The sequence below is a fragment of the Malaclemys terrapin genome, chromosome 2 (genome assembly GCF_027887155.1).
Source record: "Malaclemys terrapin pileata isolate rMalTer1 chromosome 2, rMalTer1.hap1, whole genome shotgun sequence".
Lineage (NCBI taxonomy): Eukaryota > Metazoa > Chordata > Testudines > Emydidae > Malaclemys > Malaclemys terrapin.
In genome coordinates this window covers 194,325,363-194,346,877 of record NC_071506.1, presented here as the reverse complement: position 1 = coordinate 194,346,877, position 21,515 = coordinate 194,325,363, and positions in this window count along the sequence as shown.

The following is a 21,515-nucleotide window of genomic DNA, read 5'->3' as shown; positions in this document are numbered from 1 at the left end:
GAAAAACAACCAATCTCGAGCTACAAATTTCCAGTGATGGAGAATCCACCACAACCCTTGGTAAATTTTCCAATGGTTAATAACTCTTTGTGGTAAACATTTTCACCTTATTTCTAGTCTGAATTTGTCTAGCTTCAATTTCCAACCACTGGTAGTTATGCCTTGTTTTGCTAGATTGAAGAGCCCTCTATCAAATTTCTGTTCCCTATCTAGGTACTTATAGACTACAATGGCATTACCCCTTATCCTTCTCTTTGATTAGATAAATAAATTGAGCTCCTTAAGTGTTTCACAATAAGACATGCTTTCCAGTCCTTTAATCATGGTTCCGAGAAGAGCCATGACAATCTCCACTTGATCAACATCTTTCTTGAAATGTGGACACTAGAATTGGACACACAATTCCAGTGACAGTCACCTCAGTGCCAAATGCAGAGGTAATATAAACTCTGTACTCCTACTAGATATCCCCCTGTCTGTACATCCAAAGATGGCATTAGTCCTTCTGGCCACAGCATGGCACAAAGCTCATGTTCAGTTGACTATCCAACATGACCCCAAAGTCATTTTCACAATCACTGCTTCCTACTATAGAGTCCCCATCCTGTAAGTAATGTCTACATTCTTTCTTCCTAGATTTGTGACCTTACATTTGTCTGTATTGAAGTGCATAGTATTTGTCTGTGCCCAGCACAGCAAGTGATCCAGATTGCTCTTTAACAAAGAGAGCACTGGTTACTGATATTTTATTCCTCCTCCAATCTTTGTGTAATCTTCAAACTTTATCCCTAATTATTCTCCCCCTTCCTCCCAAGTCAGCGATAAAAATGTAAAAGAGCATACATCCAAAAAACAATCCCTGTGGGGAAAACCGATCCCCAATGGAAACATAGATGCTCAATGATGAATCTCTATTTACAATTATGTTTTGAGACTTATCATTTAACTAGCTTTAAAAGTCATTAAAAGTGTACCATTTCTCTCTAATTAGAATTGTTGTTTGGTACCAAGTCAAATGCCTTACAGAAGTCTAAATATATTATAACATCTATTACCTTTCTCAACCGAACTTATAAACTCATAAAAATATATAAAGTTAGTGTGGCTTGACCTATATTCCATAAACTCATGTTGATTTGCATTAATTATGACCCTCCTTTAAGTCTCTATTAACTGAGTTCCATATCAGCCACTCCATTGTTTTGTTGGGATTGATGACAGGCTGATGGGACTGTACTTATCCAGGGCATCCCATTTATCCTTTTTAGCAATTGACAAAAACATTAACTTTCTTTCTGTCTTCTGGAACTTCCCTGGTAGTTTAAGACTTATTGAAAATTAACATTAATGGTCTAGAAAGCTCCTCGGCCAGTTCTTTTAAACACCTTGGAAGCAAGTTATTTGGACCTGCTGATATAAAAATGTCTAAGTTTAGTAGCTGCTCTTTAACATAAGCTTTAGTTACAACTGGAGTAGAAAATATTTCATCATGATGAATGTTAGCTGTTCCCCCCCCCAAAGATGGACAGAAATGTTTTTTAAACACTTCTGCATTATTGTTGACAATTCTACCATGTCCATCTAGTAATGGATTAATACCAATGTTAGGGTTCCTTTTGTTCATGATATAGTTGGGGGGGAGAAAGAGATGTGTGGTTATTCTTTTAATTGTCTAACTCTTCTGGCCATAGATTTCTCTTTACGTCCCTTTGCTTCCCTTATCAATTTTTCTACACATCCTAGCTTCTCATTTATATTCATTTTCTCAAACCTCCCGCCCCACTTTTCCATTTGTTATGTATTGAGTATTTTTTTAAAAATGTATAGCCACTTTCACTTCCCCTCAAAGCCATGCTGGTCTTTTTAACCAGCATAGCTTTCTCTCTCTGCTGTAGGATTGTGGCTTTTTGGGCATCTAATAAAATGTTCTTATCAGTTTCCAATTATCATTCACATTTTTCTGTTTAAATTCTTTCTCTAGCTGATGGGGCTCATAATTGTTTTCAGCTTTGTGAAATCGGTCCTTTTAAAGCACCAAGTATATATTACTAGTTTGGACTTTATTCTGTTTGTACACACCAATGTAACCAAATCAGGATCACTTGCACCTAAGCAACCACAATTTTTTTAGTTCTGAGATCAGTTCCTCTTTGTTTGTTGAGTTGGGGGTCTCATGTAGAATTTACCCATGTTGGATGCAACAGACCTCCAGCATATGCCACTCAGATAGAAGTCCCCCATTATAATGCAGCTTTTTTTCCTCCTACACATTATATATGTGTGTTTAAGGAAACAGTCATCCTGCTCTCTAGTATATGGTGATCTGTAGCAGACACCAAGTAGTGTCCCATCTTGTCCTTTATCTGTTACAACATCAATCCATAAGCATTCAAGATTATTTGCTTCAGAACTATCAGTAACTTGGAAACAGGTAATGCTGTTTTTCACAGAGTGCCACTCTCCCGCCACTTCTATCCATTTGAGCCTTCCTAGACAGGTTACAACCAGTGTGGTTGTTCATTTAAAAAAAAAATCTGGTCAGGTGAATCTCCCACCAGGTTTCAGTAATTCCAAGAAGTCAAATCTACGCTCATTAATGATCAGTTCCAATTCCTTTTGTTTTGTTACCCAGGCTCCTAGCATTGGAATATAGGCAATTAAAGAATTTCTTGTCTTCAGGTCCCTTGGTACTTTGATTAATTTTATTCTTGACATCTTGAATTTGTGCTAAATGCATGCTCCTTTGTTCCCCTTGTTCACCCTTCCATTTTATTGTTTCTCAGCATCCTGACACACTATAGCCAGCCTGTCCCTTGGAAGATTGGTTCCCCCTCTACTAGAAGACATCCAAACTGTCCAGCCACCTCTTTCTAAAGAACGTGGACCAGTGTTCCACGAAACCAAAACCCGCAACCTTACACCACTTACCTAGCCAGGGGTTCACTTCCAGAATCTTATGACTTTTGTTTTCCTTGACTTTCATGACAGAACAGATCTCAAGAAGAAGATTACTTGGATATTCCCCTCCTGTAGCACCCTTTAAAAACCTGTGAAGTCATCTATAATATGTGAAATATCACATGACACTGTGTCATTAATGCTGGTATGGACCATCACAAATGGTTTCTTGCCCACAGACTCCAGAAGCCTATCCAGTCTTAGGTGATGTCTCATGTCTTGTCTCCAGGAAGACAACACACCATTCTATTGTCCACATATCCCTTGTAGAACATTATTTCCATTCTTCTTAGTATACACTCTCAGATATGATTGTATGTCTTCCTTGCCTTCTGAGTGTCACTGCTAAATACAAGGTGGAACAGATAATTTAAATCTTTACACTAAACAGTCTGTTCCACTTTGTATTTAGCAGTGACACTCATAATACCTTTCCCAGACCTGAAGAAGAGCTCATATAAGATCAAAAGCTAGTCTCTTTTACCAACAGAAGTTGGTCCAATAAAAGATATTACCTCACCTACCTTGTCTCGCTAACATCCTGGAACAACATGGCTACAGCAACACTGCAAACAACCATGTAATATTGACAGTATTAAACAGCATACTGTGACAGACCCAGACTAGTGGGGTACAGGAGTCTGGTAGAGGGCAAATGTACTGGTCACTGGATGAGTAGTTTTCTGTTCCCTGAGTGACCAGAGCAGGGGCTGCACTAGAGTAATCAGGAACCGCTAGAACCAGTTAAGGCAGGCAGGCTAATTAGGACACCTGGAGCCAATTAAGAAGAAGCTTCTAGAATCAATTAAGGCAGGCTAATCAGGGCACCTGGGTTTTAAAAAGGAGCTCACCCCAGTTTGTGGTGGGAGTGTGAGGAGCTGGGAGCAAGAGGTGCAAGGAGCTGAGAGTGTGTACTGCTGGAGGATTGAGGAGCGCAAGTGTTATCAGACACCAGGAGGAAGATCCTGTGGTGAGAATAAGGAAGGTGTTTGGAGGAGGCCATGGGGAAGTAGCCCAGGAGTTGTAGCTGTCATGCAGCTGTTACAGGAGACACTATAGACAGCTGCAGTCCACAGGGCCCTGGGCTGGAACCTGGAGTAGAGGGCGGGACTGGGTTCCCCCCAAACCTCCCAATTGACCTGGTCTGTGGGTTCTCCCAGAGGGGAAGGTCTCTGGGCTGTTCCCCAACCCACATGGTGAATCTCTGAGGCAAAAAAATCTGCCAATAAGAGCAGGACCCACCAAGATAGAGGAAGAACTTTGTCACACTGGTGTCAGGAGTGGGATCTTGGGGTGCACAGTGTGGCGGAAGAAGGAGGGTGATTTAAACAAAAAACAAAAAAAGGGAGAGGGTTTATTTTTTTTCACCACAATGGATGATGTAGTGCGGGCACTGATACAAGCTACGGCGGCCCAGCAGGAGGCTACCCGTGTCCAGGCAGCCGCCCAACAGGAGGCAGTGTGGCTGCAGCAGGAGACTAATTGCCCGCTGATGGACCAGGCTGCTCAAGACCGAGCTGTGTTGCGGGAACTAGTAAACTAGGTAAAGTCCCTTACAGAGCTGAATCGCGGCCATGATGGGACGCGGCTCATACGGGCCAGCTATTGGCTGCAGAAAATGACATGGGAGGATGATGTAGAGGCATACCTTCTGGCCTTTGAGAGGACAGCCCTACGGGAGGCCTGGCGTCGAGATCAGTGGTCTGGCATCCTTGCCCCATTCCTGTGTGGGGAGACCCAGAAGGCCTACCATGATCTGCCTGAAGAGGCTGCGGCAGACTACCCCCAGCTGAAAGCAGAGATTCTGGCCAGATCTGGGGTAACGACAGCAGTGCGGGCCCAGCAGTATGATGGTTGGAGGTACCAGGAAGACAAAACCCCGCGGTCCCAATTGTATGACCTCATCCATCTCGCACGAAAGTGGTTGCAAACAGAGTCCCGGAGTCTGGAAGAGATACTAGCGGTTCTGGTCATCGACGGATACATGAGGGGACTACCACCAGACCTTCATGCCTGGGTAAGCCAGAACGAACCCTCCACCTATGATGAGGTTGTCGCCCTGGTAGAGAGGCGAAGGACAGCGAGGGAGCTGACCCGACCAGTTAAGGAAGAGGCACCCGGGTTAAACTAGCAGCACCACGCCCTAAAGTTTGGTGACTGGGCCAGCAGGAGGGCCCAGGTGGAAAAAGAGAGAGGCTGAAGGCCCATTAGAGGCCACAAAGAGTCGGAGCACTGAGGGAGAAGAGGATTGTGATGTTAGAGTGCCCAAACCAAGAGACCGGGGAACGCCTAGGACTCCATACAGATGTTATGCCTGTGGGGAGTGGGGACACATAGCTGCACAGTGTCCCAATGCTGAGGAGCCTATGCAGTGTAACCTGGGGAACTGGGCAGATCCATGCTCCCTAATCCACCTTGTGGGGGTCTCACTAACCCCACATATGTATACCAGACCAGTGAAACTAAATGGGGTAGGGATCACAGCACTGGTTGATTCAGGGAGTGCTATCACGCTTATCTCAGGGAAGCTCGTGAAGCGTAGTCAGCTATTGCAGGCTAAACGTACGGGGATAACATGTGTCCATGGGACAGTTAGTTACTACCCCACCATTCCAGTAAAAATCAAGATCCAAGGGAACACTACTGAGGTAGCAGCAGGTGTAGTCCCTAAACTCCCATACCCGGTGCTCATAGGGAGGGACGTCCCAGGGTTTGGAAACTTACTCCCACTAGGGGGATTGGAGAAAGATGGGGACCCTAAAATTGATGAGGTATCCACAGCAGACTGTCAACCCCCAATCTTCTCTGAAATATCCCCAGATTTGTTCTCCACTCCCAGACAGGGTAGAAAGACAAAAAGGGAAAGAAGGGAAGCTAAGGCCTTGGGAACCCGAATACTGACCCAAAGCCAGAGGGTTGCTCTTGTAGGTAGGCGGACCCCACGCAGGAGGGAGAAGCATCTGAGTCTGACCCCCACCCTAATGCTTCTGAACCAGTAGAGGCAACAGATTCTGGGCTCCTAGATCTTGGACAGATTAGCCCCGGGAGAGGAAATTTTGGACGGGATCAGGCAGAAGACCCAAGGTATGACAACATTAGGAAGGAGGTGACTGAATAGATGGGGTCCCCGTGGAAGGAAAAACCCAGGGACCAGGACCCTACTTCCTAATGAAAAAGGATCTCTTATATCGGGTTGCACAAGTACAGGGGCAGAAGGTACAGCAGATCCTAGTACCTCAAAAACACCAGAACGCTGTATTAAGTCTTGCTCATTGTCATCTTTTTGGGGGGCATTTGGGAGTAGAGAAGACCCTGGCACGAGACCTACTACGGTTCTTCTGGTCCGGAGTACATGAAGAAGTGCGGAGGTAATGTGCCTCCTGCCCGGAGTGTCAGCTGCACAGTCCCCGTCCCCACTTGAGGGCATCTTTAGTACCCCTTCCCATCATAGAGGTCCCCTTCGAGCGAATAGCCATGGACCTAGTGGGATCCCTGGAGAAGACAGCTCAGGGCCACCAATATATACTTGTTGTTTTGGACTATGCTACTCGCTACCCAGAAGCCATTCCCCTGCAGAACACGGCCTCTAAAACTATATCCAAAGAGCTGGTGGGGATCTTTGCCTGAATGGGGCTACCGAAGGAGATATTAACCGACCAAGGAACCCCATTTATGTCGAAGCTAATGACCTCTGTACGCTGCTTCATATACATACCCTGAGAACTTCGGTGTACCAGCCACAGACTGATGGGTTGGTAGAAAGGTTTAACCGAATCCTCAAGGCTATGATAAGGAAGGTGGTAAGTCGGGATGGGAAGGATTGGGACACCCTACTACCCTACCTTATGTTCGCTATCTGGGAGGTACCACAGGCCTCAGCTGGGTTTTACCCCTTTGAGTTATTATACGGGTGTCACCCCCATGGCATACTAGATATTGCCAAAGAAGTCTGGGAAGAGGAACCCAATGAGGGGAGAAATATAATAGAGCATGTAATGCAGATGCGAGACTGGATAGCCCGGGTTACCCCTATTGTACAGGAACATTTGGAGAAAGCACAGGAGGCCCAACGAACCCATTACAATCGCCAGGCAAAAGTGCGACAGTTCCAACCAGGGGATTGGGTTATGGTGTTGGTACCCACGGCAGAAAGCAAGCTTCTGGCCCAATGGCAGGGGCCCTATGAGGTGGTTGAACCCGTGGGGAAAGTAACCTACAAGGTGCGGCAGGCAGGACGCAGAAAACAAGAACAGATTTATCACATTAACCTTCTGAAACCCTGGCATGCACAAGAGGCATGCACAACGGTCCAAAAAGACCTAACCCAGGAAAACAAGCCTTCCAAACAGGTGAGAGTGTCTCCCGATTTAACACAAGACCAGAAGAATGAGGTGTCTGAGATGATCTTCCGGAACCAAGATGTGTTCTCGGCAAAACTGGGTCGAACAACCGAGACATATCATCACGAACCCTGGGGCCAGAGTAACAATGAGGCCCTATCGGGTGCCAGCGGCAAAAAGGGAGGAAATAAAAGCAGAAGTAAAAAAAATGCTGGAGTTGAGGATCATCGAAGAATGCCACAGTCAGTGGTCCAGCCCAGTCGTGCTGGTGCCCAAACCTGATGGCACCACAAGATTTTGCAACAACTTCCGGCAACTAAAGGAAGTATCCCAGTTCGATGCGTACCCCATACCTCGCATAGATGAGCTAGTGGACCATCTGGGTAATGCCCAGTACTTGACTACCCTAGACTTGACAAAGGAGTACTGGCAGATTCCCCTTGCAGAAGACGCAAAGGAAAAGACTGCGTTCTCTACACCAGAGGGTCTTTTTCAATATACTGTCCTCCCTTTTGGACTACATGGGGCCCCAGCTACCTTCCAGCACCTCATGGACAAGCTATTATGCCCGCATAACAGTTATGCTGCTGCCTACTTGGACAATGTGGTCATTCATACCCCAGACTGGGAAACCCACCTGGAGAAGGTGGAGGCAGTCCTCGATACCTTCAGGTGAGCTGGCCTTACAGCAAACCCTGCCAAGTGCGCTGTAGGGTTTACAGAGGCCAAATATCTTGGCTACATTGTGGGAAAAGGTCTGGTAAAACCCCAAGTGAACAAGTTAGAGGCCATCCAAAATTGGCCCCGACCAAGTTGCAAAAAACAAGTCTGGGCGTTCCTAGATGTGGTGGGGTATTACCGATGATTTATCCCCCACTTTGCCACAAGGGCAAGCCCCCTGACAGACCTAGTGAAAGCCCGTGGACCTGATCTGGTGAGATGGTCCGACGCAGCAGAGGAAGTATTCACAGACCTATGGACTGCCCTCTGCAATAACCCCGTACTGACAGCCCCTGATTTCACCAAGGAGTTTATCCTGCAGACGGATGCATCGGAAGTAGGGTTGGGGGCTGTTCTATCACAGATGGTCGGGGAGGAGGAACACCCAATTCTATACCTCAGTCGGAAAGTCCTTCCAAGGGAACAAAAATATGCAGTGGTGGAGAGAGAATGCCTTGCTGTAAAATGGGCCATGGAAACATTGCGCTACTACCTGCTCGGGCGCAGATTTGTCCTCGTGACCTACCATGCCCCTCTTCAATGGATGCAGCGGTACAAGGAGAAGAACACAAGGGTGACAACATGGTTCTTATCCCTCCAACCTTTCCAGTTCCGTGTGCAACACAGAGCAGGGAGCCGTCATGGCAACGCCGATGGCTTGTCACGTGTGCACTGTCTGGCGTCCCAAGCTGCCCAACCCCTTGGCATTGAGCAGGGGGGAGGGATATGTGACAGACCCAGACCAGTGGGGTACAAGAGTCTGGTAGAGGGCAAATATACTGATCACTGGATGAGTAGTTTTCTGTTCCCTGAGTGACCAGAACAGGGGCTGCACTAGAGTAATCAGGAACCTGCTAGAACCAGTTAAGGCAGGCAGGCTAATTAGGACACCTGGAGCCAATTAAGAAGAAGTTTCTAGAATCAATTAAGGCAGGCTAATCAGGGCACCTGGGTTTTAAAAAGGAGCTCACTTCAGTTTGTGGTGGGAGTGTGAGGAGCTGGGAGCAAGAGGCGCAAGGATCTGAGAGTGAGTGGGTGTACTGCTGGAGGATTGAGGAGCACAAGCGTTATCAGACACCAGGAGGAAGATCCTGTGGTGAGAATAAGGAAGGTGTTTGGAGGAGGCCATGGGGATGTAGCCCAGGGAGATGTAGCTGTCATGCAGCTGTTACAGGAGACACTATCGACAGCTGCAGTCCACAGGGCCCTGGGCTGGAACCTGGAGTAGAGGGTGGGCCCAGGTTGCCCCCAAACCTCCCAATTGACCTGGTCTGTGGGTTCTCCCAGAGGGGAAGGTCTCTGGGCTGTTCCCCAACCCACATGGTGAATCTCTGAGGCAAGAAAATCCACCAATAAGCACAGGACCCACCAAGATAGAGGAGGAACTTTGTCACAATACATATAGCTTGTACAAAAAATTTATATAGACTGTATTGCATATACAATTAAAGAATTTTTCTTTGAAGAAATTCTGTCCTTGTGTTCTTTAAAAATTCAGTATGGTATTTAATGTAATGAAAGTTATACATACTATAGCCTGATAGTAAGATTGTGTATGGCATATCTTTCAGTACATAAAACTAGCAATTTTAATAAAAGATGTCACTTTAATTTGGAGCTTAAGCATAGGCAAATATTTTCCAATTTGTTAGGCCACTGGCCCAAAGCACGGAAATAAATTCTTCTGATGAGTTCTGTCACCACATTGTAATTCCAACACTCCAATTTTCTGAAATTAACCAGACCCATGCCACACTTTGCTGTACTACTGCAGCCTCAGATGCTTCCAGAATGTTTTCCAGGACTGCCTTAAGGTTGTATCAGAGTGGGAGCAATCACACAGAGATATGTGTGCGCACAGGGGTGCTTTGCAGTTGGTAACTGATTTAAGTTAAGTTATAAGCTCATGAATCAGGAAAATGATTTATTTCCTGTTCATATTCTGGGCCAGGTTCTCTTCTTGCTGTTACTCATGTAAATGTGGAACCATTACATGGACTTCAGTTGAGTTATTCTGCATTTACCAGCAAAAGTGAAATCAAAATCTGACCCTTTGCATGCAGACTATCACTGGTAATTGCACCAGTGAAAGGAAAGAAAAATTGTAAACTGATGCCAACTGCTGCAATGTCTTAATCTTTTTGAGGTTTCTTTATGTGCTGCTTTTGGAGGGGCTTTCCTTCTTGATTGTGCCATCAGCCAAATCTCCTACTGAAACTGTCAGTCTTCAACAAAAAAGCAATTGACTGCCATTACGCTTCTGTTTAAATCATCACTATTCCTTGTAGAGCAAAAGAGTTACCTTGGCCCCAAGATTATGCCATCTAGGGGAATGTGTCTGGAGTCTTTTGAAGTTTCCCTTTCAGGCATTCATACTTATAAAGGATCTTAGTTTTTCAGTGCAGAAGGCCTGATGACTGCATTCAGGAGTTGGTCAGCTCTTTAAAGCCCAGTATTGCCAAACAGTGGTATTTGCTCTTAATTCGGTAGTGTTGAATGGTTTGCAATTACTGCGCTTCACACAGTGTAGGAATGGGCCAACAGAGAATGGATACCCATCTGTTGGGGGGCAGGGGAAGTGTATTATTTCTGAAGCAATACAGCATGAGTTTGGGTACACTCCATTTAAAATACATTGCACAACAAGCTGCAAAGGCACCCATCTTAAACAACATGGAATTTGCTATTGAAATCTCACTGGTTAAAATCATTTTCTTTTCAGAACTGCCTAACTGTGTAACGCCGACAAACCCTGGTCGTTGGCGGGATTGAACCTGGGACCTCTGGAGCTTAGTGCACGAGCCGCTACCGCATGAGCTAAAAGCCAACTGCCTGCAGAGCAGACTCATTTAACTCTCTCTAAGTGGTCTCGGTGCCACTAGATGGGACAGAACACCACACCCAGAAGGTGTGTGGGTTACAATTGCACAAGTAATGTTGTCTTTGTTTTGACTTGTACTTCCAATGTGTGTGAGCAGGTATTAGAAACAGAAGCTTTCTGTCCTCCTTCCCCTTGTTTGTGCCAAGATATTGGGATGCATCAAGAGCCCACATATTCCAAAAGAAAGCATATCAGCCTGCTGACCACCTGCCTTGGCACAAGTGTGCAGTCAGTCATCTTCTAGTAAAAGTTGGAGATATCCCCTATAATTATGTTATAAGATGAACTTTCACAAAGGAGAAATGTGAAATTATAGTACAGGAATGAACATGTCCTGAAGAATGAATCTGGAGCTAATGTGCTGTCATTGGACTTGTGTTATGTCACTATAGTATCATATGCATGTATTTTATTAAACCTAATTTCCTTATTTGATAGTGTTACTGGCCTAATGGATGTGGGTGGGGGGAGAGGAAGCAGTAAACACAATATATATTGATTTTAATTAAGGCTTTTGACACAATCCCACATGACATTCTCATAAACTAGGGAAATGTGGTCTAGATGAAATTACTATAAAGTAGGTGCACAACTGGTTTTAAAGACCAATGGTACACTGTCAAACTGGATCCTGCAGGGTTCAGTCTTAGGTCCACTATTAGTCAATGTTTTAGTTAATGACTTCGATATTGGAGTGGCGAGTGTGCTTATAAAATTTGCAGATGATGCCAGGCTGGAAGGGGTTACAAAAACTTTGGCGGACAGGATTAGAATTCAATATGACCTTGACTAATTGGAAAATTAGCCTGAATTTAACAAGATGAAATTTAATAAAGACAAGTACAAGTACTTAGTAAGGAAAAATCAAATGCACAACTACAAAATGGGGAATAACTGGCTAGGTGGTAGTACTGCTGAAAAGGATCTGGGGGTGTTTCTGATCTATTATCAATGTGACACAATTGCAAAAAAGGCTAATTTCATTTTTGGGGGGGTATTAGCAGGAGTGTTGTATATAAGACAAGGGAAGTAACTATCAGGCCTCAGCAGGAGTTCGGTGTCCAATTCTGGGTGCCACACTTAAGGAAAGATGTGGATAAACTAGAGAGAGTCTGGAGGAGAGCAACAAAAATGATAAACACTTTAGAAAACCTGACCTATGAGGAAAGCTTTTTTAAAAAAAGAAAAGGGCATGTTTTTGAGGGAGGACTTTATAACAGACTTTGAATATGTTGAGGCCAGTTATAAAGAGGACTCTGATCAATAGTTTTCCATGTTCACTAAAGGTAGGCCAAAAGTAATGGGCTTAATCTGCAGCAAGGGAGATTAGATATTAGGAAAAACGTTCTCACTATAAGGGTAGTTAAGCATTGGAATAAACTGTGACATTTGATTCCATATTCTTTATGAAAATATGCTTATGATATGAATATGACATAACTGAAATATACTTTATGCAGGATGGCTCGTATGAGATCATTGGAAAGATTATGATTTACTGAATGCAATTATCCAATTTGTAGGCCTGTAGCATTTCTGTGTCTGAAGTTAGGAATATTGACTGTTACTTTGGGTGATGCCCCCTGCTAACACTTCAGGTACAACAATGGAAAAGTCAGACAGGGCAGATGGCCCATCAGCGAGGACAATGAATTGTGAAAAGCTTGGCCTTCCTGCAGATGCTCTATACTGCCACTGACTCATGGATGCTGTGATACTACAGAGCCAGGTGGTCTTGTCACCTGATACTAAACGTTACCCGGGACTTCTGGTATCTTTCCGCTATAAGGGGGGGGGGGCAAGTTTGGGAAACAAAGAATTCCTGCCTTATGTAAATCCTATTTAAGGGTAGGGAGGAAGGTAAACCAGACTCCTCCTCTCCATGGCTGTCTGCCCAAGAAGAAAAACTGCATACCCTCCTCCACATTGAGGGAGGAGGCAGATTTCATAATATATCTTTGGGAGGTGGACATCTGTGTGCTGGGGCAAGTCCCTTAAGCTAAGCCTTCCCAGAACTGATCTCCGTGTCTGTTTTGTTCTGCAGTTGGGGGTAGTTCTGCCTGTGTGTGTTGGAGGACGCTTAATAGCCTTACTCAGCAAGACAGGTAAAAAGGGTGGCCAAACTGGCATAAAAGGTGGGCTCAGTGGTGTCTGAGCACATCAGGTGGCATCCCAAGGGGTCCAACCCATCACACAAACTTCCAAGGGAGATTGTAGAATCCCCATCTTTGGAGGTTTTTAAGCACAGGTTAGACAAACATCTGTCAGGAATGGTCTAGGTTTTATTTCTCTTACCCCAGTGCAGGGGGCTGGAATTTATCTCAAGATTCTTTACAGCCCTACATTTCAATAATTCTATGATTTTTTTTATAACTTCAACATTTAATTAGTTAACATAAAACAATAGTATCTTATATTTTAGATTCTGAAAGTATGACTATATGAATCGATAGATGTGAATTTCTCCCATATTAGGAACCAACAGCCATAACTGAAATGGTATTTTGCCCTAGCTTTGTAATAACTGCTCAGATCTGATCAGTGATCTCGCTGTAAGACCAATGAACTTGAGCAGGCAACTTTGATCTCCTCCAATATGGTTGGAAGTTTACGCTTTTTGTATGTCATTTGAATGATTCCATTGATTTGCAATAATATCTTGGATTTGATCTGTGACCTCAATGTCATCATATTTTAAGCATATTTAATATACCATGCTTCCAACAGACAACTATACTATATCATATAATACAGTTATCACCTTTAAAAGCTGTACAGTTGCCTCATATAATTTATATTATTGCCAAGATTGCTAAATAATGTCATCATCAGATTTTACACTATTCCCTAGGTATGTATACCTGGCAGCAAGTATAGGAAATACAGCAAACAATAAGGCTACATTATCTAATTATGTAGAAAAAATGGGGCAATCCCTGCACTTATGTCATTTAACCATTATTATTTATTAATATGGAAAGCAACACGACACTAAGGCCCCATTCAGGAAGATACTTAAGTATGTGTCTAATTCTAAACTTGTCTTCAATTCCCACTGAAATCAATGGAAATACTCAAGTGCTAAAGTTAAACATCTTTAAGTACTTTGCTGAGTCAGACCTGTGGACCTCAAATCAATGAGAGTATTTTCACTTGCTTCTGTGGGAGTTGAATCAGGCCCTATATGTTTTAAGGATACAATAATATGCAATTATTTTCTTCATGTCAATGCTTTCTTGTCCAGATTTATCTACATTTTACTTTAACCATGAGATGCTTGAACTGGCCCTATGGAATTTTTTTGTTTGATTTATGACCTACTCAGTTTGGCTGTACTGTTTGTTTTTGTGGGGAAGGGACCAAGAAAGGAGAACTTCTTTTATTGTTCCCTTTAGGGGAAGTAAATAGGTAGTTCCTTCTTTGGAGTTATGAATATCTGTTTTTGGCTGGTCATGTTTTCCATCCACGCAACCAACGTGCATATGTAATATATAGTGTGATTAGGGTTTACTGAATGGAAAGCATGAATTATATATAAGGTTTTGGCACAAAATAGTTCCCATCTCCCCAAAGAAATGCCTCTGCATTTTCCCTACACAGACCTAGCTAAAAGATAACATGGTTAGCTGTATTTTGGGTATGGTTTGGTTTTGATTTTTGCTTCGGTCTAATATTTCTCAAAGACTCTCTTCTATTTTCTGTTAAGTATTATTTGAGATAAACTAATGGAGATGCAAACACAGGCAGTTCCTCTTTTCTAGGACCTGAATATAAACACACGTAAAATATGTACCTAGCTCCTGGGCACAACAGAGAATCTGACCTTGAATATTAATTCTATGATTTCCACTAGCAGCACACATTTCTAACTTTTTGGCTTCATTGGTTTCCCATTTTTATAGAAATGATTGTACAATTGTGTAGCCGAACAAGGACTCGCCCTTTAGGGCTTGGTTTTTTGTGTTTGTGTGGACGTTTTTGATAAATTCTGCACTTAGACAATCACAAATAATTCCTTATTTCAGTCATGAAATCCTAAACTGTCATGGCATGAGGCTTGTTTTGCTTTTTGGATACCTATTGTGGTTAACATTCTTATTCTGTTACCATACTTAGTCTGGATTTCAACAGTAAATGCTGCAAATATGTCAATGGTGATTATTATAAAAATCCCAATCCTAAATATCGTACTGATTCTTGTTCTCTCCAGTTTTAAGGTTATACACTTTTCATTAGAAGTATTTGAATTATTGGTTCCACATCGTTATCAGTGAATTTAGCTATTTTCTCCTTTTGTGAATCATTCACAAACTGATCCTGATATCTACTGATGCACTTGTATTTCACAAGTATTCTGCTGAAGAGTTTATGTAAATAAATACCCTGTGAGTTGTTCGGCATCTGTTGGCTTTGACTTCGTTTTCAGTAACTGGTTCTTCAGTTTTTGTGGTGTGTGTATTATCACCCGAGTCATGTAAAATTGTTTCAGCTCCATGATTGGAGGGCTGACACTTTTTAAACTGGAATATAACCAATTATTAATAGGACATAATAAATAGCCTTTAATAAATAATGCAATTCAGTACAAATTTTGGGACAAATCATCACTTGTGCTAAAATTTGTGGAACTTTCATGTTCCATAACATTTTTACATAGAAACTGGTAATCAGCTGAAGACTCTTCAGCAAGGAATAACATCACCCCATAAATAATAGTAGAGCAAACTCAGCAAGTTTATTCACAAAATTTATCCTTAAATCACTTGCACTACTTGACCAGTTTTAGTTTTCAAGAATAACATCCAACAATGATACTCAGTTTTGTCTAGTACATTGTGTCCTTAATGCAAATAGTACATTTGTTACTAAATCTTTATGAAAAATAAACAGAATTGTTGATACTACAATTAATTGTCTTACATAAGTATTAAAAGAGTGTCAGTTATGCAATGGAAGAGAATATAATAGATTGAAGCAGTATATGTTACCTACGTACTATTAAACCCTATCAACAATTTTTAACCCATTCATCTCACTTGGTCCATGTTACCTCAGAGTTGTTAATTTGATAGCATAACCTACCGTCTTTTTCTCTTAATTCTTTTAATCTCGTCTGTCACATTTCTAGAGTCAGTATTTGTTTTGCAAATATAGGAACAGCTGATGATCTGCCATTGCATAGATGAGTGGTGCAGAGGGAGCTTAAGAGTCTTCTCCATTCTTGTGTGCCCCTTTCTGAACCAAATGGAACTCTTATTGGCTACTGTTGCTGTGCTAAAACAGGTGTATGTGCCTGAGTACTGGTCTACATTTAATTTTTGCACCAAATTAACTAAATCGACGGGGGGAAATGGATAAGTGTGAATACACTAAGTGTGGAAGCAGTTGTACTGATACCAGGAAATTTGTATCAATATTGCTTGTTCAGATACCAATGTAAAGCTTCTTATGCCTTACTGCAGACACATTGGTGCAGCCCCCTAAAATAACTAAATCATACATTTTTCAATGTAGTCAACCCTGTGCAAAAATTGACTGTAGACTAGCCCTGACTGTTAATCCCCATGTGCCTGTGCAACATTTATGCAGGGAAAAGAAATCTAAAAAATACCAAGAAACAGAAACAAATATATATTTTTAAATTTAGGACCCTTCCTATCTCAGGCATACTTGATTTCTTAAACCAGAGATTTCTGACCAGGGCTTTGGGGAGAATGACTAGACTGTTTTCTGTGTGTTCAAATATACTTTAGCCAGGCAAGACAATGAAGTCAGCAGGAGAGAAATTGTGTTGATGGCTGCTGGATTGATCAATATGGACAAAAGCCTGGAAGGCATTGAATGATGATACCAGCAAATTGATATTGTGGTTAAAAATATAGTTTAAGCTGTAGCCTCACAAACTAAAATGCTAGTTAAGACTAAGGCCATCCTAAAATATTAAAGGTCAACTTGAAAAATGACCCTCTTTGTGGGGAGGGGGGAAGAGCTGTAGCATTTCTGCAAGGATAACCAGATGAAAAAATGATCTTGTCGTCTGTGTGGATATTTATGACTGTGAAACAGGTACTGGCAGTAGGAAGCAAGAGGAAATTGAGTCTTTTGAGGGGGAAGAAGGGAAAGTGTTTTTTATCTTATCCAAACTTATCTGGGTGACAGGTGAAGAGAAAAGAATTCCAGGAGGTGATGCAGTGGAAATGGCCTTGCTTTTTCCAGATGAAATGTGAGTAATCTAAAATGAGATATGCATGTCTGAACTGCTAACAGTTCGCTTGAAATATAAGAGTTTAAATCAAGAAGAAAATGGGACAGATTCTGAGATCCAAAGAGACTGCCTCGTTAATGTCTTCATTTTTAAGTGTTCTGTATGTAATATACCAAAAAGATATATGCATTTTAAAACTTTGTGTATGTATTATTAGGAAGAGAGAGGTTTCAGGCCAGTCCCTTACAACTCTCATTCTCAGATTTGATTTTTGCAAATACAATTGGTCTCTATAGTTACCTAGAAGGTTGCTTCTAATGTCAGACTATGGAATTCTTCTCATGTCACTCACTGGAATTGGAAATTGTGTAACTATAGTCATAAGCTGAAAATCCATGGCAGCACTATGATGTGGATTTGGTTGGCCTTTCAGGGACTTATGTACTTGGTCATTCAGCATTGCTCAAAAGTTGCCTGAGGTGGTATTAAATTATTCCTAATTCCCATAAAGGCATATCCAGCATTTCTAATGGTTGAATGAGGGTTGTGTATGAGTATTGACTTATTGAGACCATAGACAGTGACACAAGGTAGCACAACCATAACCCTAAATAGACTGTCTTTGTTCTGTGTTTGTACAGTGTGTAGCCCAACAGGGTCCTAGTCCATGATTTGGGCTCCTAGGCACTAAAATAATACAAACAATAAATAATAATAGATAGACGGGTGATAGAAGCCAAAAAGCAGGGGTTTTAGTGCAGGAGAAGCAGCACTATCTCTTAATCCGGGGGAAGGGGGGAGGGGATGAATAATTTGTAACTACTAATTTGTGAAAGAAAAGATGTGCACTACTTTTAGGACGTTGCTTTTTCTGGCAGACTTTGACAGAGATTTCCTCTGTATGTGTTAGGGATGGCTACTTTGAGTATCTAAGATGTCTGTTGCTGGCCACTCTGCATTACATAGTTAAATAATTAGAGAAAAACATTGAGACAATAACCGAACATTTATCAAATGCCTTCAGTGACTGGGAGACTAGTGGTGCTCAGGCCCAGGTTTATTGAGAGAATTGTTCTTAGAAAATGTTTGTCTAGTGTTGGTAATTGTGCATGACCTCTAGCAAAACCAGCTGGGCACTGCTTTCCAAACTTGGAGTGGAGAAAACAAAGAATCATCATGTTCGCAGTCTGAAAAATTATAAGGCCACTCTAGTTCATAGTGGTGTGATCATGGCGAATGGTCAGTTTGAGGCTGAGACCAAAAATTGTTTCACAGGCCCACCTCAAAATGCTAAAGCTGCCTTTGCCCTCACAATGCTATTGGGAGGATTAATGTCCTGTCAGCACTTTAGGTTTTCAAAGTGCTAATTATATATTATTATAACCCTTCCCATTTGTTACTTTTATTGATGGCTTGGCAGTTTCAATGACACTGTTTAGATTTCTATAGGACTTTCTTGCAGTGTGCATTTCATCTCATGAAGACTACAATCAAATAGTTTCAGTCCTCGTGCCTTGCTGGATATCCTCCAATTAGTGGGGGACTTGTTTGTCCTATTATTGCTGTACTGTGAAACGCTTTAATGCTATATATTACACAGCTGTTTGTTTTCAGCTTTGTTTACTGTGTGTATCTCTGCTGCCAGTGAGATCGTAAGTCTGCTTCTAGCTAACCACCAGTAGATGCAGGAGTGTAAAGCAGTGTAAAGCAATTTCTTTGTTGTTCTAAGGTCCACGGAACCATTACTTCAGGTTTCTGGCAGCTTAGGGGCAGAATCAGGCCTGTCAGTCACTGGCAGCAGGGCAGTGCCAGACTGCCCCCTGTCTGAAATTTCCTCCATTTAATCTAGCCCCACACTGGCCAGAAGTTCAATCTGACCCACCTATGGCAGAGCTTTTCTGAGGGCAATTCCAAAATTATTTGCTAATCTCTGACAACCTGGCTCACTAATGTGTTCCTCTAATTCCCAGCTGTATCCTAGGGCTGCTTTTTATTTTGTGGCAGTGTCCCTTCAGCACCACTTCCCCTTGCTCTTCTGAGGCGTTTGCAGTGACTCTTTCCCTTGCAGTCTTTAGGATGTGAGCTAGACTGAGAAAAGCCCAGAAGGTAAAAGAAGGGTCTGTGTCTCTTGCTCCCCACATTTATTGAGTGTCTTGTCGGGGAGTTTGGCCAGCTCTGTGGGCAGAGTGCAGTCCCCACCAAGGTGGGGTTGCCCCTTGCAGGTAAAGAGCGAGGCAGATTTGGAAAAGAACTGGCTCCATAGCAAGCAACCCCTCCCTTGCCACTTCTCCATCTCCACGAGGGGAATGACACTAAAAGGGTAGTATGTCAGATGGAAGTCCGGGCCTGAGTCCCTAGAGCCCGCACCAGCAGCCATGCATGCTCAGCTGCCTCCTCACCCTCCTTGTCCCTGTAGGCCACCAACGGAGGGCACCAGACAGAGCATGAATGTGCCAATGCTGGACCTACCTGGACCATGTGGATCCTGACTGGAAGAGCAGAGTAGAGTTTCTGGGAAGCCCCTCCTTGAGCCCTAGACCAGTGCCTTCTTTGAGAGACCCAGAAGGAGCCAATGTGGGAGAATGGAGACAAATAAGCTCTGCCTCTCTGAGGACAAGGAGCTCACTATCCCCTCTGAAGCAGAATTATGGGGATAAACTCCCATAGCGGGGGGAGGAGAGGGGGAGGGAATGAAAAATAAAATCAGTACTGTTTCCCCTTCTCAGCTTTCCAGAGTGCAGCAGGGTAGATCAATGCAATGCAGGCCGTGTGTCACAGGATTTAGTGGAGGATTTTGATATACTGAAATTTGGTTTCATTCCAATTTGGAACAAAAACCATATATTTCAAAACTCTCTGTGAAAGGGAATGGAGTCTTGGCTGTCAGGCAGTCTGCTGGGTGGGCTGCCCTGGGGCTGTGAACCCTGGAAGCCCTGCGGTCCCCAACTCTGGCAGTCTGCATGGTGGCCTGCCCTGGAGCCACGGACACTGGAAGCTCTGGGGTTCCTAACTCAGAGGCAGTCGGTGTGGTGGTCTCATCAGGAGTCATGGACCCTGGAAGCTCTGAGGTCCTCAACTCCAGTGCAGTCCAGGTGGTAGGCTGCCATGAACCCAGGTGGGAAAGTTGGCTGGAAAACAGACAGGCAGGGTTTTGTTGGAACTCTACCAGGGTCCCATCAGAACTTTGCTGAAATTCAACTATCTTCACAGAATGGTTAGATTTTTACAAATAGGCTAATTTCAACAAACATGTCTGCATTTTCCCACCCAGCTGTTCAAAATACCTCTTTGCAAGTGGTAGCTGGAACAAGTGCAGGGCTAGGTGTCCTCTTTACCTCAGAGCTATCTGCAGTATCCCTACCAGTCCTATCTGGAGATAGACTACTGATTGGTGCCAGGCTTTTTAAATTTGTTATCGAAAGGGCTACCTGCAGCTTTGATCTAATGAGGTCATTGTACATTGTCCAGAATGGGGTATCCTATGGAACTGTGCAAGAATTACAGGAACAGCTTTGTCCCATTCCCAGTTTCAGAAACCCATAGAAAGGTTACAACATAAATGAAATCATCCATCATCTGCTTCAGATCAGAGCATTACAATCTGCTCCCCACCCTGTTTCTAGCCTCAGAGTATCTGGGACAAGCAGAGCAGGGCCCTGTCTAAAACACTTAAATAAGCTCCAAAAAGAGGCTTGGCTTCAAAGCATTGCCATTTTATCTCAGACAATTCTTTGATTTCATAGATGGGCCTTTTACTTTTCCCAATTTCAGTCACTACCTTTTGATCTTACATGTACTCTCAGAATCTCTCTCCAGGAATATGGTAGCAACAATACTGAAGGAACAAAATTCACTTTTCTTCTTCTGGACAATCTTTCTGTGGAATTTTTTACAGAGAGAAAGCTGAAGTAATCACACAGACTGAGACGGTTCCTGGAGTATCCTGGATTCAGGATACACCCAGGGTGCCAGAAAAGTTAGCAATAGGCCTGGGGTGAGATGAATAATATTGGGTACAAGGTCTCATCTCAGAAGAATGTTAAGAGAAGCTGAAGATTGCCGTAATGGAAAACAAGCGGTGTCACAGAAACAGAAATTCAATTCTTATTGGAGCCTATTGGCAATTTTGCTTTCATAGACAGGCATGCTTCAAGGTTCCAGAGTTAATCTGGTACCTATCCAATAATTCCAGTATCCCCTCTGCATCTCACTGTCTCATCTGTTGGCAGATTATCTAGCTCAAATTGTATATTCTCCACCCCCACAATTGGGATTATTATACAACAGTTTATTTTTGAAGGGATCTTCCCAGTTCAATACAGAGAATGGGTACCAGAAAGTGAGAACACAGCATCCATCATCTGGAATATCATGTTCATTGAGGGCTCAGAACCTCCTTCCATGGATAACA